Consider the following 6701-nt stretch of genomic DNA (forward strand, 5'->3'; position numbering starts at 1 on the left):
TTTTTCCTTTATTCCTTTAAAATACAAAATATACTTTTATAAACTCTTACATACCGTTCAAGGAGAATTATATAGATGGTGTTTTTCTCATTAAAAAAAAGGAAAAAAGAAAAGAAAAGAAAAGAACATGTATATGTTATATAGAATAATTCACATGGTATGAATATATATTATTCTTTAATTACTATACTATGAATAATTGTTTGTTGATAATAAATATTTAATCTAATGATATTTGTCAGTTTAAAATTTTATTGTAATATCAATAATTTGTATTATTTGTATTTTATTTAGTCTTATTAATACAATTATGATATTTTTATCCAAATATTATAATATTTTTCTAGAATTGTATAATATTAAAAATTCTTTTAAAAGACCTTTTTTCATGAATCGGAAGAGTATAATTTTAATATATTAATTTTATTTGAAAAAAATTATGAAATTAATTTTTCTCAACTAATTAACATCCACTGTTCTTATCTTTCTTCCTCTCTCCTTTTCTTATTTCTCTCTTGTTATTAGCTGAAAAATTTTATTTAAATTATTTTTCAAGAAAAATTGGATTCATTTTTCATTTTAGTTAAACTAAATCACTACTTAACTAATTAATGATGTCTGTTGTCACTATTAGAGACATTTTGTTCTGTCTTTAAACATTGGGGTCGGGGCAAGGTTGTCATTTGAGACATATAATTGTCGGATATGTACACTCTAAAGCCATTATTAGTAAGATGGGAGAACATATAATATCATGCGGCGATGTGTTCTTAATTTCTTATTATGATAGTAGGTGACTATACATATAAAAATGAATTTATGCATACAAAATAATAATTAAAAATTATTAAATAGTTCGATATTTTTTACTAAATAGCTTAACATATATAATATATGCATGTGAATATCTTATTATTATCATTATGATATATAATACATAACATTTTTCAATTGTTTAATTTTTTTATTATTTAGCGATAATTTTAACCGTCATTAAATTGTTTTTGCTATGCTAAAAAAGCGTCGCTAATTTGAACGACGTTAATACACATAATAACGGTTTTGGACAATCATCGATGAGATTGTGGAACGTTAAATTTTTTTGTAATGGTTATGGAAGTATAAAATCATCATCGCTGATTTGTAACATACTTCAACACTAAGAATAAAATAAATTACATTAACTTTAACACAACAAACGGTAAGCAACAACAGAAAAAAAAAAAAAGCAGAAAAGAATATAGTAGAAGAACAATTATAAATACTTACTATGGGTGTTTAGTGTTTGGGTTGGAAGAGAAAAAATTTTGCCGAACAATGCTACCACAAATTTGAAGACAGGTATTGCAAAATTATACTTTGTTTATGGAGGATTTGATTTTGGATGGTCTACACTCTACACTCGTGGGCTCCATCATATATATATCACACTATTTTCGTGGGCAAATTAAATTAAACCCTAGTTTTTGGATAGATATTAACGGATGAAGCCATATAAACTTTCAATGCAACTTAATTTTTCTCACGTTTTTGTAAATGACAAAAAGTGGGTAGCAAATTGGTTGACAAACTTTGTAAAATTTCATAAGAATTTGATTTTAAATATTATGTTATAATATAAGAATTAAATAAAATTGAGTATATATACGTAACCCAAATCCAAAATTTAGTTCAAAAGATAAGGATTATTTTACGCTTCATATCTTTGAGGGACATCTAACTTATTATTTAATAGAAAAGTATAGGTAACTAATAACATTTTTGAACAATGTGTGAATAATGAGAATTAATAAGGTTAAAAGAGTAAATTTAATGAGTAGCATTAAATTATGGTGTAGTATACTTATATTTGATTGGTGGTTATTCATGTTGTTCAAGATAATTATTGTTCTCTAACACTCTCCTTATTTAATTTGTGGTAGTGAAGGACGGGGGACTTACAGAATACCAGCATGAATTTATTTTTATTTCTTAAGAATATGACCAAGTATTACCAATTGAGTCCACTGTACTAGTTTTGTCTTAGTAAAATATTGTTTTTGTCCCCAACGTTTGGGGTAAATTCTATTCGTGTCCCTAACGTTTAAATTGTCATATTTGTATCCCTAACGTTTGTAAAAGTGATTCAATGTTATCCTGCCGTCAATTACACATCATGAATGCTTTAGTTTGAGTTTTAAAAAACTCTTCTTGAAATTAGAATACAAATATCTGGGATAGAATGGATGATTCACTCCGAAAAATAGCTCATCAAAAGTTGAAATTAATTCCTACAACATTTACATAATTCACTTTTCTAGGGACATAATTGAATCTAAACACAAATAGTAGATATAATATTAAAATTGAACACATCCAAGTGAGACCTAATTGAGAATGAATACATCCAAGTAAGAATAATTAAAAAATATAATCTGATTTGTTAGTATAATTGATAGTAGGATAACATTGAATCACTTTTATAAACGTTAGGGACATAAATAAGACTTACCCCAAACGTTGAGGACAAAAACGATACTTTACTCTTTAAAAAATTATCGTGTACTAATTACCTAGCTAGAAGCACCATAGACCATATAAATAAATTTTAAAAGTATCTAAATGAATTCATTTTCCAAAAATAGAAAAAAATATCCAAAAAAGTTGTCTTGAAATTTGATTATTTAACAATAATGTAAAAAAAAAAACAGCAACTTGTAATAAAAAATACATAAAACCTAATTTTTATACACGATCAGTATATTTTTTTTATACATATATATAATCAATCATATATTTAAGGATGATAATAGGACAACTTTTTGAACCATCCAATCTCATCTTACTTTATCCTATATAAAATCTGCCTTATTACTACCTGCAAGTAGTAAAAACTCCACCTTAACCTATATAAAATCAGATGAGGTAGGTATTCGCAATTACGAGTTGTAGTGTCATTTTTATGTATATTGTCACATGACTCACCACAATAAAAATAATTAATTTTTAAACTTATTACTTGAAATCATCTAAACACATAATAATTCAATTTGATGACAATTTAAAATTTTTTTTATTCTGTATTAAAATTAAACTAACGTCCAGTTTGAATAAACAATTTAATTAAACTACTTTTAAAAAATAGCTTAAACAATAAATGATTATATTAAAAGTAGCTTATAAATAAGTTATTTTGTATTCGAGTTTTTAGTTTTAAAAATACTTATTTTATAGAAATGTGATCAAAAGTAGTAGCATTATGAGAGAAGTTCTCTACAAGTTCTTAAATAGCTTCTTAAAAAGCTACAATTTAGTTTTGGAAATTGCACAAAACATTAATACTATTATTTTTTATAAGTCAAAAGTTCAAAAAAATTACTTTTAAAACTTCTTAAACAGGCCCTAAATATACTTGTATATAAATTTTTTTATCTACTAACAGGGACGGATCAAAAAATATTATTATGGGGCCAATAACACATATAATATTAAAAATTATGTAAAAAATTATATAATATAAGATGTATTACAAAAGTATACCGATAGATAATATATTTTAAAGTACAAAAAATATGTGTGTACTTTTTACTAACGAAATGGTCGATTATTCGTATCATAAAATTCATCGATAATAGAAATTGTATCAAATTTTTTAGCAATTTTCTTTTTAATATGATTAAAAGATAATTAGCAACAAATTCATCTTTTATTTTGTTTCTGAATTATTTTTCACAATAAATATAGTTGAAAAAGATCTCTTAATTGTAGTAGTTGAAATATAGAGAATTAATACCAAATAAATAAAAAAAACTGTCATAAAAAAAATTCACTTGATAAGATTTGAAAATTTTTATTTAACTAAAAAATATTAATAATAATATATTTTTCAAATTTTTTTAATATTATTACTTATTTTTTAAATATTAAAAATTATTAATATTTAAATTAGACTAGACTTATTTATATTAAATTAAATACTAAATATTTTTTAAAAAAATTAGATTATACATTATAACTTATTACTATTAATTTTTTTATAAAAAAGTTACGGGTCAAGCCTCCACTAGCTCCCTTAGTCCGTCCTGGCTACTAACTACAAAACATTAACCTATATACTTTTTTTTAAAATAATTTTCAATAAATAAAGAAATATTATTAAATAAGCCCCTGATATGTGTGCTTCAAAACTAAGTATAACCACTAATTATGGATTTGTATTAAAGAGAGGCTCTCATCTTATCCTTAGAAGATCGAAATCTCTGGTTTAGTTAAAAGGAAAGTCCTCCACATGTCAGTAGTGATAAGGAACCGTTTCTTATGCGCCTATTGTATCTGATCTACTCAGAATTAGAAACATTACAAACGTGCTAATTTTTTCCTCCACATTTGTTATGTATTCTTTTTATAACACATGCAAAACATTGCATTCCCACTTGAGTAATAATAATTGATTCGTTCGAACAGGGGTGGCTGAGTAATAGCGGTTCCGAACAATATGTCGTTGAGGAGAGAAAACTATATGTGGACTTGGATTGAATACCGCGATGAAAATATTCACAAAAGATATTCCGACGCTCAAGTCAATAAAAAAATTTAATGAATGTGCTAAGTTAATATAAAATTAAAAGTAAAACTTGATTCTTAATCGAAATTGTGTACTCGACTTTATAGATGATGTTTTGTCCGTTGTGTGAATAGGTCCAAAATTTTGAATCAGTTATCGAATTCTATTTGAGAGGAGCAAATTTTGCTGACCACGTCTCATTTTTCAAGTTATCGGGTCTGACTTTATCGTTTATTCCGATTTTTTAATAGCCGAAATATAGATTATGTATGAATAATATTACATAATATGATCTATATATTTAAATTAAACTACTTCTATATATTAATATATGGAATATATATGTAAGTTGATTATAATAAGGATTAATGGTGCAATATTTTTATAGTCTTTACAAACGTAAATTTTTATTTTTTTTGTTAATTTTTAGAGTTAAGTAAAACTTCATTTATTTTAATATAATATCAAATTTAGTTAGTCCTACAAACTTTATACATATTTAATTCTAAATATGAACACGTGCATTATAAATGAAAAAAAAAATCACTATCATTTAAACTGACTTTTAATATTAAGTTAGACTTAATGATTAATATTAATATATTAACCGCCTCAAACTCAACCCTCTCCAAAAGCAAAAAGATTCACAGAATAACATACATCACTACTTTTCTGACTTTATCTTCTAGAACAAAGTCTCGCTACATCACTGGTAAACGACTAGCTAGTGCAGTTATATCTAACACACCTATTTATTATTGGTTGCATACGATATTTTCTAGTTTAATATAGATTAAAAATTAATTTATTGTGAATCTAAATTTTATTTAAAAATTTATCGTTTATCAATAAATTATTATAAAGCAGAACTTAAATTCCAACACTTACCTATAATTAAGTGAACAAATTAAATGGCTGAGGACTCGACTAATTCAAATTGATTATACCGGACAATATTAATAATTAAGAGTTCTTATTATATTTAGATTCATGACAATACAAATTAAAAGGTGAGTCTTCGCTTACTCTAAAAGTAAATCTTTTTACAGGTAGAACTGAAAGTTGTTCTTGTCGTTGAGAGTCCTCTTTGGAAGGAGTAGCAAGAATCATTTCTAACGCTACTTCTGTATCTGGTCCATTTAATAATATCAAACATTAGAAACGTGCAAGTTCTCCTGAAAATTATTTTACAGATTACACATACAATAGACTAATATATATAGCTAGTGCTATTTATATATTATTTAATTCTAGCTACTTTAATATTTCTTCAAAAAAATCCTCACACTTAATATTTCTTCAAAACTTTAGACGGTGGTATATTGAGGGAAAGATTCCAAGATTTTGTAGTTTTTTAATTATTATATCTATAAAATATCTATATTTATTTTTTTATTGAACCAATCACATATAAATGGTAATTTGTTTAAAGGTAATTATTTTATTGATAAGGATAAATTAACAGATCCTTATAATAGGAGGAATGGGTCCTAATTTGGACAGCCAAAAAAAAATTAAAGAAATAACCGAAAAATATTCAGACAAACTTAAATAGTAATTCACTCATCAGACATATAATAATACATAAATTTAATTTGTTTTGTTCCAAAGTAATGTGCTCTGAATTAATAGTTAAAATTGTGTTAGAAAGATATTTTTATTTTTATTTTATTTTTTAAATAAATTAATTAAATTTGTTCTTAAAAAATTTAAAATTAATCACATTAGCTCTTCTGTCATTTTTTTTACAAACAATATTAATAAAAATTGACGTGATAGTTAAATTATGTTTTTTTGGGAACTGTGCTAGGACAATAAGAGTCCAAACACTATTAGCAAACAGATCATCCAACACCCTTGACCCAGAATCTAACTATACTTCCGATCCTTCGTAATCAGCTCCTACAGCTTGTCACTCTTCCATTGCTACCGATCCAAGCTCGAATCTCTGGCCACTCACAAACAACTTAATCCCTTCCATGAGCAGTGCTTGTAGCTGTCATTGAGAGTGAACACACACGTTCTTTTTTACTGTAAATCGTTGTTGAGGGTACTTACGAATGAGAATGCTTGCTCAAAAAATGAAGAGTGCAAAACGACATCGTTTACTATGTTGCACTGTCATTTCATGTTTCAGGTTAATGACAGAATCAAAAAA

The sequence above is a fragment of the Arachis hypogaea genome, chromosome 5 (genome assembly GCF_003086295.3).
Source record: "Arachis hypogaea cultivar Tifrunner chromosome 5, arahy.Tifrunner.gnm2.J5K5, whole genome shotgun sequence".
NCBI classification, from domain to species: Eukaryota; Viridiplantae; Streptophyta; class Magnoliopsida; order Fabales; family Fabaceae; genus Arachis; species Arachis hypogaea.